Source organism: Gossypium hirsutum, chromosome A05 (genome assembly GCF_007990345.1).
Source record: "Gossypium hirsutum isolate 1008001.06 chromosome A05, Gossypium_hirsutum_v2.1, whole genome shotgun sequence".
NCBI lineage: Eukaryota > Viridiplantae > Streptophyta > Magnoliopsida > Malvales > Malvaceae > Gossypium > Gossypium hirsutum.
Window position 1 is genome coordinate 98,945,869 of NC_053428.1, and position 15,733 is coordinate 98,961,601.

Here is a 15,733-nt window from a genome sequence, read left to right on the forward strand (position 1 = left end):
CTTTAAATTCATATTTTTATACTTAAGAGAGTATTTGGATGCAAAAGGAGTGAAAAACAAGCAAAAATCGAAAAATTAGAGCAAGGTACAAGGGCCACACGAGCTAGACCATTCCACACGACCATGTGAGGCTGCTACACAGCCATGTGGCAGGCCGTGTTGATTTCACATATTACACTCTGAACAGTGGAATAACACAATTTTTAGGTTTTTCGAGCAGTCTAAGACCTATATATGACAAAGATAAGAAGAGATAAGGAAGCCTTCATAGAATATTAAAGAAAACAACTCAGAAAACACCTTTGAAGCCGACTCCAAAGCGGATTTTCATCATGATTAAAGATCTCCTTTTGATTTCTTTGAATTTTATTATGAGTTTCTTTATTTCTCCTGGTTATATTGTCTTTGAGATGTTTTTATTTGCGATTATGAACTAATTTTCTAAATACCTAGGGAGATAAACCCTAGGATGGTTTCTGTCTTTTGATATCTGTTTTATGCAATAAATACAAGGATATTGTTCTCAATTTTGTGTGCTTAATTCTTGGTTTAATATTTCCGAACTATTAATTCATGTTTGATGTCCTTAAATATAGGAGGAAAAGTCTCTGTTTAAAACTAGATTAGCTTAAATAAGTGGAGTTGCATGCCATCCTAGAGATAAGACGAAATAAATCTACTAAATTAGAGTCAAATCTAATATGGGGATCCATAGATCGAGTTAATGCGACAATAGGGGTTTTAATTAGAAAGAAATTTTAATTAATCAACCTGGAGTCATAATTTAGGGATTTCTACGGATCAAGATACTAAGTGAAGAATTGTTTATTATAGATTGATAATGACAGATGAAGTTTAAGTGAATTCTTTCCTAGGTATTGTTTCGGTTCTTGGTTGTAAATTGTTTGTTTTCCTAATTTTTTTCTTTATCGTATTCTTTAGTTAATTAATTTAGTACTTTTAGTCTTAGTGGGAACGATATCTATGATTACTGTAGCAATACTATTAATTGATAGGTGCACTTGCCTTTATCGAATTTTTAGTTGGTTTCGTGGACATCATAAACCCTATTTGGTGTGATTAGTTGGACGAAGATGGTGTGTAGCGGTTGGATAGGTGGGATCACATTGCATTTTTTTTTTGGCATTCAAGTGTGTATTGCATATACATCTAATTGTATTATTTTCATACTGATTCGCTTATTCAATGTGTATGAATATCGTGTATTATTCGAGATTTTTGTTGTGTTTGGACGGTTGTTGACACCGCTTATTTACATATGTTTTGGAATCACACTCAGTTTTAGTAGCTCACTCCCTTAGTTTTCTGTCTTTCAAGTAAACCGAGTGGATAGGTCTCAAAGTCAACGAATTGAAGGATCATAGAGTATTCTGTTCTTGTTTGATTCAAATAAGTTTTCTATATTATTTTGATCTGGTTCAGTTGGTTTTATAAATAAATTTAAGTAAACTTCGATATGAGATTTTTGGTTTAAGTTAATTGTTTCTGTGCTTGACATTTGATTAAAGTATGTTGGTTATTTGGAAAATTAGATAGTTTTAAGTGTTTGTTTGAAATTTTCAATTGACTATAAAAGGGTCATACTTTTACGTTGTATTACTTCAAAAACTAAGATTACTAAGCCCATTTTGGTTTCAAAGCTAGTACATAAGTATTTTTATCTGGTTTTAAGGTCTCTGAATGACATTTTGTTTTGAGCTATCTTTGTGGTCAATGTGACCTCCAGAATCTGATAAAAAATTCTAGGTTAGGTTTTGGGGTGTTACTGCTATGGAATCTAGCGATCAACAAGGTCATGAGAATCATCCTAATGGGACTTTAAATGAGTCATCGGTTTCTCTAGGCATGTGTCTACTCAGGAGATAAAGGTTTTTGTGGTTACGCCAGTTACTAATGACAGTAACTCAAGGGTTGGTGTTCATACATTGACCCAGTCTCTATTAGGAGTGTTGGAGAGAGTCTTTGAGACTATGTTGGTGATGGTCACTAAACTAACTAAAAAATTAGACTAAGGCAAGCGCACCTATCGAGCAGTAGTATAGTTGAGGTGAGACCGAAAATATCGTATCCACGAGGACTAAAAGTACTAGTAATTACTATCTTTTTATTATCTGGCCCAAGAATTGAAGGGATGTTTTCTAAACTAAACTTAATTATCTAACTAACTAAGAACGCGACAGAGATAAAAGTTGGAAAATATTCTTTGGGAAATCGATGGAGAAGGCAAAACCCAAGGAAGAATCCACTTAGACGTCACTTATCACTTCTGAATTAGACGATTTATTCACTTGAATTAATCCGTAGAAATCCCTGATTTATGTTAGTATTTCTCTCAAGACTAAGAACAACTGACTCTAGGTTTATTAATCGAAATCTCTTTCTAATTAAAACCCCTATTGTCGCGTTAACTCGATCTATAGATTCCCTTATTAGATTTGACTCTAATCTGGCAGATTTATGTCGTCCTATCTCTAGGATTGCATGCAACTCCGCTTAATTATGAATGATCTACTCTTAAACAGGGATTTTTGCTCTACTGAATAAGCAAATCAAAAACCTGAATTAATATCCTAGAATATTAAAGCGAGGGTTAAAACTCACAATTAAGAATAAGAACAAGTATTTATCATATAACTCAAATAGTAATAAGATTCGTCTTAGGTTTCATCTCTCTTAGGTATTTAAGAAGTTTAGTTCATAATAATGGAAAACATCTCAAAATTCGGAAAACAACAAAACATAAAGAAACCTAAAGAACTTCTAAGGAAATTGAGTGGAGATCTTCAATCTTGAAGTAGATCCTGCTTCCGAGCTGATTTCGATGACTGTCCTTGGGTATTTCCTGCCTTCTACTCTGCATGTCCCCTTTGATCCTCTTCTAGGGTGTTTATATAGACTTTGGAATGCTTCAAAACCCTCAAAATTAGCCTTTTCTGAGTAGAATTAGACTTGGGCTTGACAGGGACACGGTCGTGTGCCATGCCCGTGTTAATCTGCTCAGGCCATGTGCAATTTTGACTTGGTTTAGTGTCGACACGGCCATGACACACGAGCGTGTGGCCTACCCATGTATCACACATGAGCGTGTGGATCACCCGTGTGGAAGTGCCTAGGCCGTGTGAAACACTGAATTAGTCCCAATTTTCCTGTTTTTGGCCTGTTTCTTGCTCTTTTTGCTATCCTAAGCTCTCCTAAATATAAAACATGAAATTAAAGGATGAGGAGCATCAAATTCATTAAATCATATGATAAATCATCCAAAAATATGCCAAGCATGGGATAACAATATACATATATTATGGTTTATCAAATATCCCCACACTTAAGCATTTGCTTGTCCTCAAGCAAAATCCTAAACTCATAATTAAAATAAATCCTTCTCAACTTATAATTCTCATCAATAATGTTTGATAAACCGTAATTTATACATATTTTTATCCCATGCTTGACACATTTATGGATGGTTTCTCCTTAGATTTGGTGAATTCGATGCTCCTAATTCTTTAATTTCATGTTTTATACTCAAGAGAGCATAGGAGAGTAAAAAGAGCGAGAAATGGGCCGAAAATGGAGAAAATAGACCCACATGGGAAATCAACACGGCCTGGACTTCCTCACTCGGGTAAGCCACACGGCTTTGTCCATTTGACAGGATCGAAGCACGACTTACACGGGTAGACTACACACTCGTGCTTATTTAATAGCCTTGACCACTGTCTGGAGCAATCGCACACGGGTGTGTCACACGGGCGTGTCCCTGTCGAGCCCAGGTATAGTCTTATTCGGAAAAGACCACTTTTGAGGGTTCTTAGGCATTCTAAAGCCTATTTAAACACCTGATGAGGCACTTAGAATGGACACACGGAGTAGGAGGCAAGGAATTACTCATGAGAAGCCGATTGATCCATCTCAGAAGTCGGATTCATCGTCAAGACTGAAGATCTCCCTTCAATTTCCTTTCAGGGGTTTGGGTTTTCTTTATGTTTTTTATTCATTATTCTTTTAAGATGTTTTTTTTATAATTATGAACTAAAATCCCTGAATACCTAAGGGGAATGAAACATAAGACGGATCTTGTTATTATTATCTGAATTGTATGATAAATATTTGACTTGTTCTTAATTATGTGTTCTTAATTCTTATTTTAGTATCCCAGGATATTGATTCAAGTTAATGCGCTTATTCAAAGGAGAAAAAGCCCCTGTCTAAGAGTAAATTTGTTATAATTAAGCGGAGTTGATGGCACACCTAGAGATAGGGTGACAAGATTTTGCCGGATTAGGGTGAAACCTAATAAGGGAGTCTATAGATCGAGTTAATGCAATACTAGGTGTTAATTAGAAAGAGATTTCAATTAATCAACCTAGGGTTAGACGTTATTAGTCTCGAGAGAGATAATTATATAACTTAGGGATTTCTACGGATCAAGTCAAATGAATAAATCATCTGATTCAGAGTCAAATAACAAGTGAAGTCTAGGTGGATTTTTCCTTGGGTATTGTGTTAATCAATCGAGTTTTCCCAAAAGCTTTTCCCAATTTCTCTCTGTTCACTCTTAGTTTAGTTAATTGGTTTAGATAAACAAATCCCTTAATTTTTAGGCTAGATAATAAAAAGAAAGTAATTACTATTACTCTTGGTTCCTTTGGGTTCGACAATCCGGTCTTGCTAAAGCTATACTACTGTTCGATAGGTGTACTTGTCTTTATCGTGATAATAGTTAGTTTCAAGAACGATTAATTATAAATTTTTAAAACCTGTCATGCATATCACGTATCAAGATTTTGGTGCCGTTGACAGGGAACTAAGATATTAGGAACACTCAATTTTTATTATTTAGCCAATTTACTTTATTTTCAATTTAATTTTTATTTTATTTTCTAATTTTTCTCTTATTCGCTGCTGACAGGTTTTTATAGTGTATGACTAGAAGAAACCCATCGGGATCATTACTGTTTGATAGTGAGATCGATCGCACAGTTCACAGAAACCCAAGAGAAATAAGACAAAGCTTAAGATACACAGAGGAAGAGCAAGAGGATGATACTTCAACCACAACCGAGGAGATGGCTGAAAACCAGGAAAATCCACTACCTCCTGCGATTGTCGCTGATCCAATAAATCAGAATCCTACTCCGCATACTATGTATGATTATGCTAAACCTTCTTTAACAGGAACTGAATTGAGCATAGTTAGGCCTACTGTTGCTGCAAATAATTTTGAACTGAAACCTAACACCATTCAAATGATCCAACAGTTTGTTCAGTTTGATGGTTTGCAGTTCTTAGTGTTTTGTGACACTTTTAAAATCAATGGCTTTTCTGATGATGCCATTCGCCTTCTTATTCCCTTTTTCATTGTGGAACAAAGCAAAAACGTGGTTGAACTTGTTACCACGAGGTTCAATCACTACTTGGGAAGAAATGACCGAAATTTTTTTATTAAAATATATTTCGCCGACTAAAATAGCCAAATCACGTAATGATATCTCCTCTTTTGTGCAGATGGATTTAGAAACACTTTATGATGCATGGGAGAGATACAAGGACCTTTTGAGAAGGTGCCCTCACCATGGGTTACCACTCTGGCTATAGGTTCAAACGTTTCACAATGGTCTAAATCCTTCGACTAGAGAGATGATTGAAGCAGCTGCTAGAGAAACTATCAATAATAAGACACCTGAAGATGCATATGAATTTATAGAAGAGATGTCACTAAATAATTATCAGTGGCAAGTCATGAGGACAAAAACAATGAAAACAGTCGGTGTTTTTAACGTCGGTTTGGTCACCATGCTCTCTAATCAGGTAGAACTTTTGAATAGAAAAATTAACGATTTTCTTGGTTCTTCACAAATTCACCCAGTAATGCAGTGCGAAGCAAGTGGAAGTGGATCAAGCAACTCAGAATACCCACCCTATGGCCACAACATAGAGAACGAGCAGTTAAATTACATAGGTAATAATCCTCGATCTCAAAATAATCCTTACTGTAACACTTACAATGTAGGTTGGAGGAACCACCCAAACTTTTCATGGGGAGGTCAAGGAATTCAAAGACCACCACCACCTCCAGGCTTCCAACAACCACCCTACCAACAAGAGAAAAAGCTGAACCTTGAGGAGATGCTAACAAAATTCATCTCGGTGTCAGAAACTCTTTTTTAGCATATCAAGACAGCACTTAAGAATCAACAAGCGATGATCCAAGGACTCGAAACTCAGATAGGACAGCTCGCCAAACTAATTTCTAAAAGACCACCAGGATATCTACCTAGTAACACTGAACCCAACCCAAAAGAGTACGTGAAAGCAGTTACAATAAGGAGTGCGAAAGTGTTAGTTGAATCTGAAAAGAAGCCACCACAAGAAGCTGACAGAAAGGAGGTCGAACCCGAAAACAATGACAATCTAATGCCAAAAGAATATAAACCACCAATCCCATACCCAGCAAAGTTGAAGAAAGACTGCATGGATGCACAATTCGGTAAATTTCTTGAACTTTTTAAACAGCTACATAGTAACTTACCTTTTATTGAAGCTATATCGCAGATGCCTACATATGCAAAATTTTTAAAGGAGCTTTTAACAAACAAAAGGAAGTTTGAAGACTTATCTACAGTGGAACTTAATGAGGAGTGCTCAGCCATACTCCAAAATAAACTGCCAACCAAACTGAAAGATCCATGAAGTTTTACTATTCCCTGCTTAATTGGTAGTTTGAATGTTGATAAAGCACTAACTGATTTAGGTGCCAACATTAATTTGATGCCATATAAAATGTTTAAACAACTTGGTCTTGGGGAACCTAAACCCACTAGGATGAGTATTCAATTAGCTGATAAATCTATTAAATATCCTAGGGGAATTATAGAGACGTGCTTGTAAAAGTAGATAAATTTATATTCCCTGTTGATTTCGTTGTGCTTGACAAGGATGAAGATGTTGAGGTGCCTTTAATTTTAGGTCGGCCATTTTTAGCCACTGCTAGGGCTGTAATTGATGTGGGTGATGGTAAATTAGAACTTAGAGTAGGTGACGAAGAGATTATTTTTAAAATTTATGATGCCATGAGATTTTCTAGGGATAACTCATGTTGTTTTATCGACTCTATTAATCATGCTACTCAAGATTCTTTTCAGGAAATCATACACAATGACATAATAGAACTGTGTCTCACCCAAGGAGAGGGGGTGAATGATGATTCTGAGATAGGAACTGAACTAAACTCCAATGAAACCTCTCCAAAACTAGCAGAATATGAGGGATTTAAGGTACAAGATGAACTTCAGCAAAAACCCTCTATTGAAGAACCTCCCAAACTAAAACTTAAACAATTTCCAAATCACTTGGAATATGCATTCCTTGGAAATAATTCTACATTATCGATAATTATTGCATCCAACTTGCAACCCAAGGAGAAAGAGGAATTACTCCAAGTATTAAGAGAGCATAAAAGGGCCATAGCTTGGAAAATTTCTGACATTAAAGGGATCAGCCCTTCTTTTTACACCAACAAAATTTTAATGGAAGATGAATATAAACCATGTGTGCAAGCCCAAAGACGACTGAACCCTAACATGAAGGAAGTTGTTAAGGCTGAGGTAACTAAACTCCTAGATGCTGGAATTATTTATCCTATTTCTGACAATTCTTGGGTGAGTCCAGTACAGGTTGTTCCTAAGAAAGGAGGCATGACTGTTGTAGCCAATGAGAAGAATGAATTAATCCCAACAAGGACAGTCACAGGTTGCAGAGTGTGCATTGATTATAGGAAGCTAAATGATGCCACAAGAAAAGATCACTTCCCCCTTCCATTTATTGACCAAATGTTCGAAAGATTGTCAAGGCACATGTACTACTGCTTTTTAGACGGGCTCTTTGGCTATTTCCAAATCCCAATAGCTCCTGAAGATCAAGAAAAGACAACATTTACATGTCCATACGGTACATTTACTTATCGTAGAATGCCTTTTGGATTATGTAATGCTCTTGCTACTTTTCAGCGCTGCATGATGGCCATTTTTTATAAACTCGTAAAAGACGTCATGGAGGTATTTATGGATGATTTCTCAGTTTTCGGTAACTCTTTCCATCTTTGCCTCAAAAATTTAAAACGAGTGTTAATAAGATGTGAGGAAACAAACCTTGTGCTTAACTGGGAAAAATGTCACTTTATGGTTCAAGAAGGTATTGTGTTAGGACATAAAATTTCTAGTAGAGGGATTGAGGTTGATAAATCTAAAATTGAAACCATTGAAAAACTACCTCCCCCTAATTCGGTTAAGGCTATTAGAAGCTTTTTAGGACATGTTGGGTTTTAGAGAAGATTTATTAAAGACTTTTCTAAAATAGCTAAGCCTTTGACTAAATTACTAGAAAAAGATGTGCCTTCTAATTTCGATCAGGAGTGTTTAGAAGCATTTAATACTTTAAAGGATAAACTGACTAAAGCTCCAATTATAATTGCACCTGATTGGAATTCAACTTTTGAACTAATGTGCGATGCGAGTGATTTTGCAGTAGGTGCAGTTTTGGGACAGCGAAAAGATATGCATTTTCAACCTATCTATTATGCTAGCAGAACTTTGACAGCAGCATAAGAAAACTACACCACCATGGAGAAAGAGCTGCTAGCTGTGGTTTTTGCTTTCGATAAATTTAGGCCATATTTAATGTTGTCTAAAGTTTTCGTTTATACTGACCATCCCGATCTTCGCCACCTTTTGAAAAAACCTAATGCAAAACCTCGACTCATTCGATGGATCTTATTATTGCAGGAATTTTACTTGAAGATTAAGGATAAGAAATGAGCTAAAAATCTTGTGGCTGACCATCTCTCCAGGCTTGAAAACTCAAGTACCAAAGAGCCAGATAACATTGAAATACATGATTCTTTCCCTGAAGAACAATTTTTTGCTATATCTGATTCTGAGGTACCTTGGTTTGCAGATATTGCAAATTTTTTAGCTGCTAACAGTCTCCCAAAAGGGTTGACACATCAGCAAAAGAAGCGATTCTTCACTGATGTGAAAAACTACTTCTGGGAAGACCCTTTTCTTTTCTGTAAATGTGCAGATCAAATCATTAGAAGATGCGTTACGAGGACAGAAGTATTGAAAATATTGGAACATTGCCACTCAGGACCGACTGGAGGACATTACGGTCAAAATAAGACCGTACATAAAGTCCTCGAATCAGGTTTTTATTGGCCCATTATATTCAAAGACGACAACAGGTATGTTACTTCTTGTGACAAATGACAAAGGACAGGTAATATATCCAAACGTGATGAAACTCCGCAGACATATATGCTCTCATGTGAAATATTTGACATTTGGGGTATCGACTTCATGGGTCCATTCCCTAGTTCATTCGGCAATAAATATATCTTAGTAGTTGTTGATTATATGTCCAAATGGCTTGAAGCCCAAGCTTTACCTACTAATGATGCTAGAGTAGTAGTACGATTCCTTAAGGAACTTTTCTCTCGATTTGGTACACCTAGAGCAATTATTAGTGATAGAGGTACTCATTTTTATAACGCCCAATTTGACAAGACCCTTAAGAAATACGGAGTTCATCACAGAATAGCTACCCCTTATCACCCTCAAACTAGTGGCCAAGTCGAAGTAGCGAACCGAGAGCTTGAACGTATCCTAGAAAAGACAGTAGAATTAAACAGGAAGGATTGGGCGATGAAAGTAGATGATGCTTTATGGGCTTATAGAACTACTTTTAAGACTCCCATAGGAACATCACCTTACAGATTTGTTTATGGGAAAAGTTGTCATTATGAGTTAGAATACAAGGCATTCTGGGCTATAAAATTTCCAAACCTTGACCCCAAACTTGCAGGTGAAAACAGATTGATGTAGTTGAATGAGTTAGATAAGTGCCGAGCCAATGCATATGAAAATTCGTGCCTATACAAAGAAGAGACGAAGAGCCGCCACAACGCCCGTTTGAAACAACAAAGGCAATTTGAAGTTGGAGATCTTGTCTTGTTATATAACTAGAGGCTCAAATTGTTTCCTGGAAAGTTTAAATCACGATGGTCAGGTCCTTTCATAGTTCAAACTGTGTTTCCATATGGCACAGTAGAGGTAAGTCATCCATCACAAGGTACTTTTAAGGTAAATGGACATCGTCTTAAAATTTATAATGGTGAGAATTTTAAAGACGATAAAGAGGAGCTACGACTCCACAAAGTTACCTAAATATACCCACAAGGTAGAGTCAAGCTTAAACTTTAAATAAGCACTTCTCAAGAGGAAACCCGAGCACTAACGGTGTTAACTTCTTTAAATTTTAGTCTTTAACATTTAATTCACTAACTGAGTCACTGAACACAGGATTTCCAAAACCACATGGCTAGGCACACGGGCGTGTCGTAGGCTGTGCACATACCACGGGAGGCAACACGGCCATACGATATGGCTGTGTGAAAACAGAGCAAAACAATTCCCGCAACACGGGATCCGATAAGTTGCCACAGCCTGTAACATAGCCGTGGGCAATCTTGCCAAATTAACACGGGCGTGCAACACGACCGTGCCCACCGATCATGGTCGAGCCTATCAAAATAACACGGGTGTGCGCCTGTATACACGGGCGTGGGGAAAGCGAACGAAGATTGACACGGCCATGCAACATGGTTGTGTACACCAATGCGCCCAATTTCGAAAACCACAAAATGCACGGGCTGAAATGAGGGCACACGGGCTTACCCCACGGTCGTGTGCCCCAATTTCTTTATAAACACCTATTATTTATTTTATTTTTATCTTTATATTTTGAAATTACTTTTTATTTCCTTTTAATACTATTTTATCCTGAGATTTTATAATTTTTATTCAGCTATTTCTTTACGAGTAATTATGCTTTTATCACGGTTATAAAGAGCTCCAAAGCTCATCATCACTTAGGAACTAAAAACTCCACTGGAAAAGGTTCTCCATGATTGCAATGTCCTGCTCGACCACGACCATAGCTACTACCAGATATAATATTCTTTTGGCACAGGACTTAGGGACTAATGAACCCCTACCACCACCGGAGTATCCTCCTCTAATCTTATCATTGCCTTAGCTGATTATTCTCCATAACTCCAATTCAAGGATTCCATTCATCATTCAGGAAGTTTCACTTCTCTCCCCATCTTATGATCTTATATCTATATCGTCATGAATCTAACTTTGTACATTGAGGATAATGTACATCTTAAGTGTGTGGGGGTTATTTATATCATCAGAAATCCCAGAATTTTGCCTTGTTCTCATGTGATCTTCTCATACCACTATTAGAATGAATTTTGATTAAGTTATGATTTTTATTGATCTGTCTTGAATTAAAACATAGGCATTTATGCATTGATCATTTAAACTTTAAGACATTAGGGAATCAAGCATGATAAGTTGATTTTTGAGAATTAAAAATTTTTAGGTTGTTTCCCCAAGTTTAGATATTATGTTGAGTTGAAATTCACAAGTTTAAACATCATAAAGCCATAATTTTTGTGAGATCTTAAGCCTTTAGAGCATATGTTATTTCTTTCATGCTCATTTTTATTATGAGTGTGTCAGTATTGATTTGTTATTCTAGAACTTGCTTGATTATGCATGTCAAGACCACACCATTTGATTTGATATGTCGATATGATAAAGGCACTTAGGTTTAACACACTCACTCCACAAAAGCCTACCTTCATAATTAACCCTTAGTGAACCCCTTTAAGCCTAACAAGCCTCAATATTAACCCATAACCCATTATTGTTGAAATCCCCTAATTTGATCCCTATTTTTGTCGAGATTTGATTTGAATTAATTGCTTAGCTATGTTTTATTCTTCGTTGCAATAGTTAAGTTCTATGTTATTTGCCTTGTTCTTAAAAAAAATACTTACATACATATTAGTAGTAATTCGTCGTTTTTGAGCTTAAGTGTTAATTCCATATTCTGAGAATAAGCTCATTTGTATTCAACTGATAATTAGTTATTTTTCTAGTTAGGTGATTTTTTTTCAATTCAATCTCAATTCTAACCTTTTCTTTCAGCTTGTGACCACACCCCCTAACCAAAGCCATGTTACAACCCTCTAAAGACCTTTTTGATTGATGTATCATCTCAATATATAGTGGTGGAGATTTGATTTTTATGCAAGCCTATGGTAATAACTTTTCATATTGACTAATGAGTGCTTTATTTGATGTCCTTAAACACCTCAAGTGATTTGAGTGAATCTTTAGTGAGGATGTTAAACTCTGTGATATTTTGATCAAAGGTGATTACTTAGACAAGGGGGGACACCTATGTTTTCGTGATAAAATGATCAACTTGGAATGTTTGAAACTTTGATGTACTTTTTGTTGAATTTTCAATGTATGATTACTTATGGATTATTTTGAGATATTATTGATAGGGATTATAAATTTATAAGAATTTATTTTGATTGTGAGTTGAGGAATTTCCTTAAGGAAAAGCAAACGCTTAAGTGTGGGGGTATTTGATAAACTGTAATTTATACATATTTTTATCCCATGCTTGGCACATTTATGGATGGTTTCTCCTTAGATTTTTTGAATTCGATGCTCCTAATTCTTTAATTTCATGTTTTATACTCAGGAGAGCATAGGAGAGTAAAAAGAGCGAGAAACGGGCCGTAAACGTAGAAAATGGACCCACATTGGAAATCAACACCGCCTGGACTTCCTCGTACGGGTAAGCCACACGGCCGTGTCCATTTGGCAGGATCAAAGCATGACTTACATGGGTAGACTACATGCTTGTGCCTATTTAACAGCCTTGACCACGGTCTGGAGCAATCGCACACGGGCGTGTCACACGGGAGTGTCCCTGTCAAGCCCAAGTATAGTCCTATTCAGAAAAGGCCACTTTTGAGGGCTCTTAGGCATCCTAAAGCCTATTTAAACACCTGAGGAGGCACTTAGAATGGACACACGGAGTAGGAGGCAAGGAATTACTCAAGGGAAGCCGATTGATCCATATCAGAAGTTGGATTCATCATCAAGAATGAAGATCTCCCTTTAATTTCCATTCAGGGGTATTGAGTTTTCTTTATGTTTTGTATTCATTATTCTTCTGAGATGTTTTCTTTTATAATTATGAACTAAAACCCCCAAATACCTAAGGGGAATGAAACCTAAGACGGAACTTGTTATTATTATCTGAATTGTATGATAAATATTTGACTTGTTCTTAATTATATGTTCTTAATTCATGTTAATGCGCTTAGTCAGAGGAGCAAAAGTCCCTGTCTAAGAGTAAATTTTTCATCATTAAGCGTAGTTGATTGCACGCCTAGAGATAGGGCGAGAAGATTTTGTCGGATTAGGGTGAAACCTAATAAGTGAGTCCATAGATCGAGTTAATGCAACACTATGTGTTAATTAGAAATAGATTTCAATTAATCAACCTAGTGTTAGACGTCATTAGTTTGGAGAGAGATAATAATATAACTTAGGGATTTCTACGGATCAAGTCAAATGAATAAATCGTCTGATTTAGAGTCAAATAACAAGTGAAGTCTAGGTGGATTTTTCCTTGGGTATTGTCTTAATCAATCGAGTTTTCCCAAAAAATTTTCCCCAATTTCTCGCTGTGCACTGTTAGATTAGTTAATTAGTTTAGATAAACAAATCCCTTAATTTTAGGCTAGATAATAAAAAGAAAGTAATTACAAGTACTCTTGGTTCCGGTCTTGCTAAAGCTATACTACTGTTTGATAGGTACACTTGCCTTCATCGTGATAATAGTTAGTTTCAAGAATGATTAATTATAAATTTTTAAAACCTATCACGAATATCACATATCGATGTTTCAAAGTAAACCATAAGTAATCATATATTGAGAGTTTAACTAAAAGAACATTAAAGTTTCACACAATCCAAGTTGAGCATTTTAATCATAAAATCATAGGTATCCCCCTTTATCTAAGTAATTACCTTTAATTCCAAATCTACAAGGATTGACATCCTCACTAAAGATTCACTCAAATCACTCAAACTGTTTAAGGTTCAATAATTAAGCACTTAATAGTCAAACATGAAAAGTTATTACCAGATGCTTGCATGAAAATCAAATCTCCACCACTATAAATGAGATGATACACAAATCAAAAGGTCTTTAAAAGGGTTGTAGTGGGGCTTGGGTTAAAGGTGTGGCTAAAGGCTGAAAAAGAGGGTTACAATCGTGGTAAATCGTAATTTATACATATTTCTATCCCATGCTTAGCATATTTTATGGATGATTTTTCCTTAAAATTGGTGAATTCGATGCTCCTAATGCCTTAATTTCATGTTTTATACTTAGGTGAGCATAGGAGAGTGAAAAGAACGAGAGATGGGCCAAAAACAGAGAAAATGGGCCAACGTACGAAATCAACACGGCCTGGACCTCCTCACACGGGTAGACCACACGGTCTTGTCAATTTGGCAGAATCGAAACACAACTCACACTGGTGGACCACACGGCCGGGCCTATTTAACAGGCTTGACCACGGCCTAAAGTAATCGCACACGGGCGTGTCCCTATTGAGCCCAAGTTGAGTCCAATTCAGAAAAGGCCAGTTTTAAGGGTTCTTAGGCATTCTAAAGCCTTTAAATACACCATAGAGGAGGAGGAAAAATAACACATAGAGAAAGAAGCAGGGAACTGCTCAAGGAAAGCCGATTGATACATCTCCGAAGCCGTCATCAAGACTGAAGATCTCCCCTCAATTTCCCTTCAAGAGTTTTGGGTTTTTCTTTATGTTTTGTATTCATTATTCTTCTAAGATATTTACCTTTTTAGTTATGAACTAAAACCCCTAAACACCTAAGGAAAATGAAACCTAAGATAAATCTTGTTATTATTATCTCAATTGTATGATAAATATTTGACTTGTTCTTAATTATGTGTTCTTAATTCTTGTTTTGATATTCCTGGATATTGATTCAAGTTAAGCTCTTATTCAGAGGAGGAATAGACCCTGTCTAAGAGTACATTTGTCATAATTAAGCGGATTTGGTTGCGTGCCTAGAGATAGGGTGACAAGATTTTGCCGGATTAGGGTGAAACCTAATAAGGGGATCCATAGATCGAGTTAATGCAACACTAGGGAGTTAATTAGAAAGAGATTTCAATTATTCAACCTAGGGTTAGACGTTGTTAGTCTCCAGAGGGATAATAATATAACTTAGGGATTTCTACGAATCAAGTCAAATGAATAAATTGTCCGATTCAGAGTCAAATAACAAGTGAAGTCTAGGTGGATTTTTCCTTAGGTATTGTCTTAATTCAATCATTTTTCCAAAAGTAATTCCCTAATTCTATTTCCTGTGAATTCTTAGTTTAGTTAATTAGTTAGTTAAAACAAACTCCATTATTCCTAGGCTAGATAATAAAAAGACAGTCATTACTAGTACTTTTAGTTCCTTTGGGTTCACCAATCCGGTCTTGCTAAAGCTATACTACTGCTCGATAGGTACAGTTGCCTTCATCGTGATAATAGTTAGTTTCAAGAACGATTCATTATAAATTTTTAAAACCTGTCACGAATATCACATATCAAGTTTTTGGCACCGCTGTCGGGGAAATAAGATATTAGGAACACTCGATTTTTATTACTTTAGCCGTTTACTTTTACTGCAATTTAAATTTATTTCTAATTTTTATTACTAATACTTTTTTTCCCTTTTTCTGGCAGGTTCTT

The 15,733-nt window shown here is 36.1% G+C and overlaps 1 non-coding gene across 1 annotated transcript; it reads right to left on the reverse strand.

Annotated features, from left to right (window-relative positions):
- Positions 1-5,494: 5,494 nt before the first annotated feature.
- LOC121229764 (small nucleolar RNA R71) lies at positions 5,495-5,600 on the reverse strand. Its single transcript, XR_005927719.1, has one exon. It is a non-coding gene; the product is annotated as a small nucleolar RNA R71 (small nucleolar RNA).
- Positions 5,601-15,733: the final 10,133 nt, after the last annotated feature.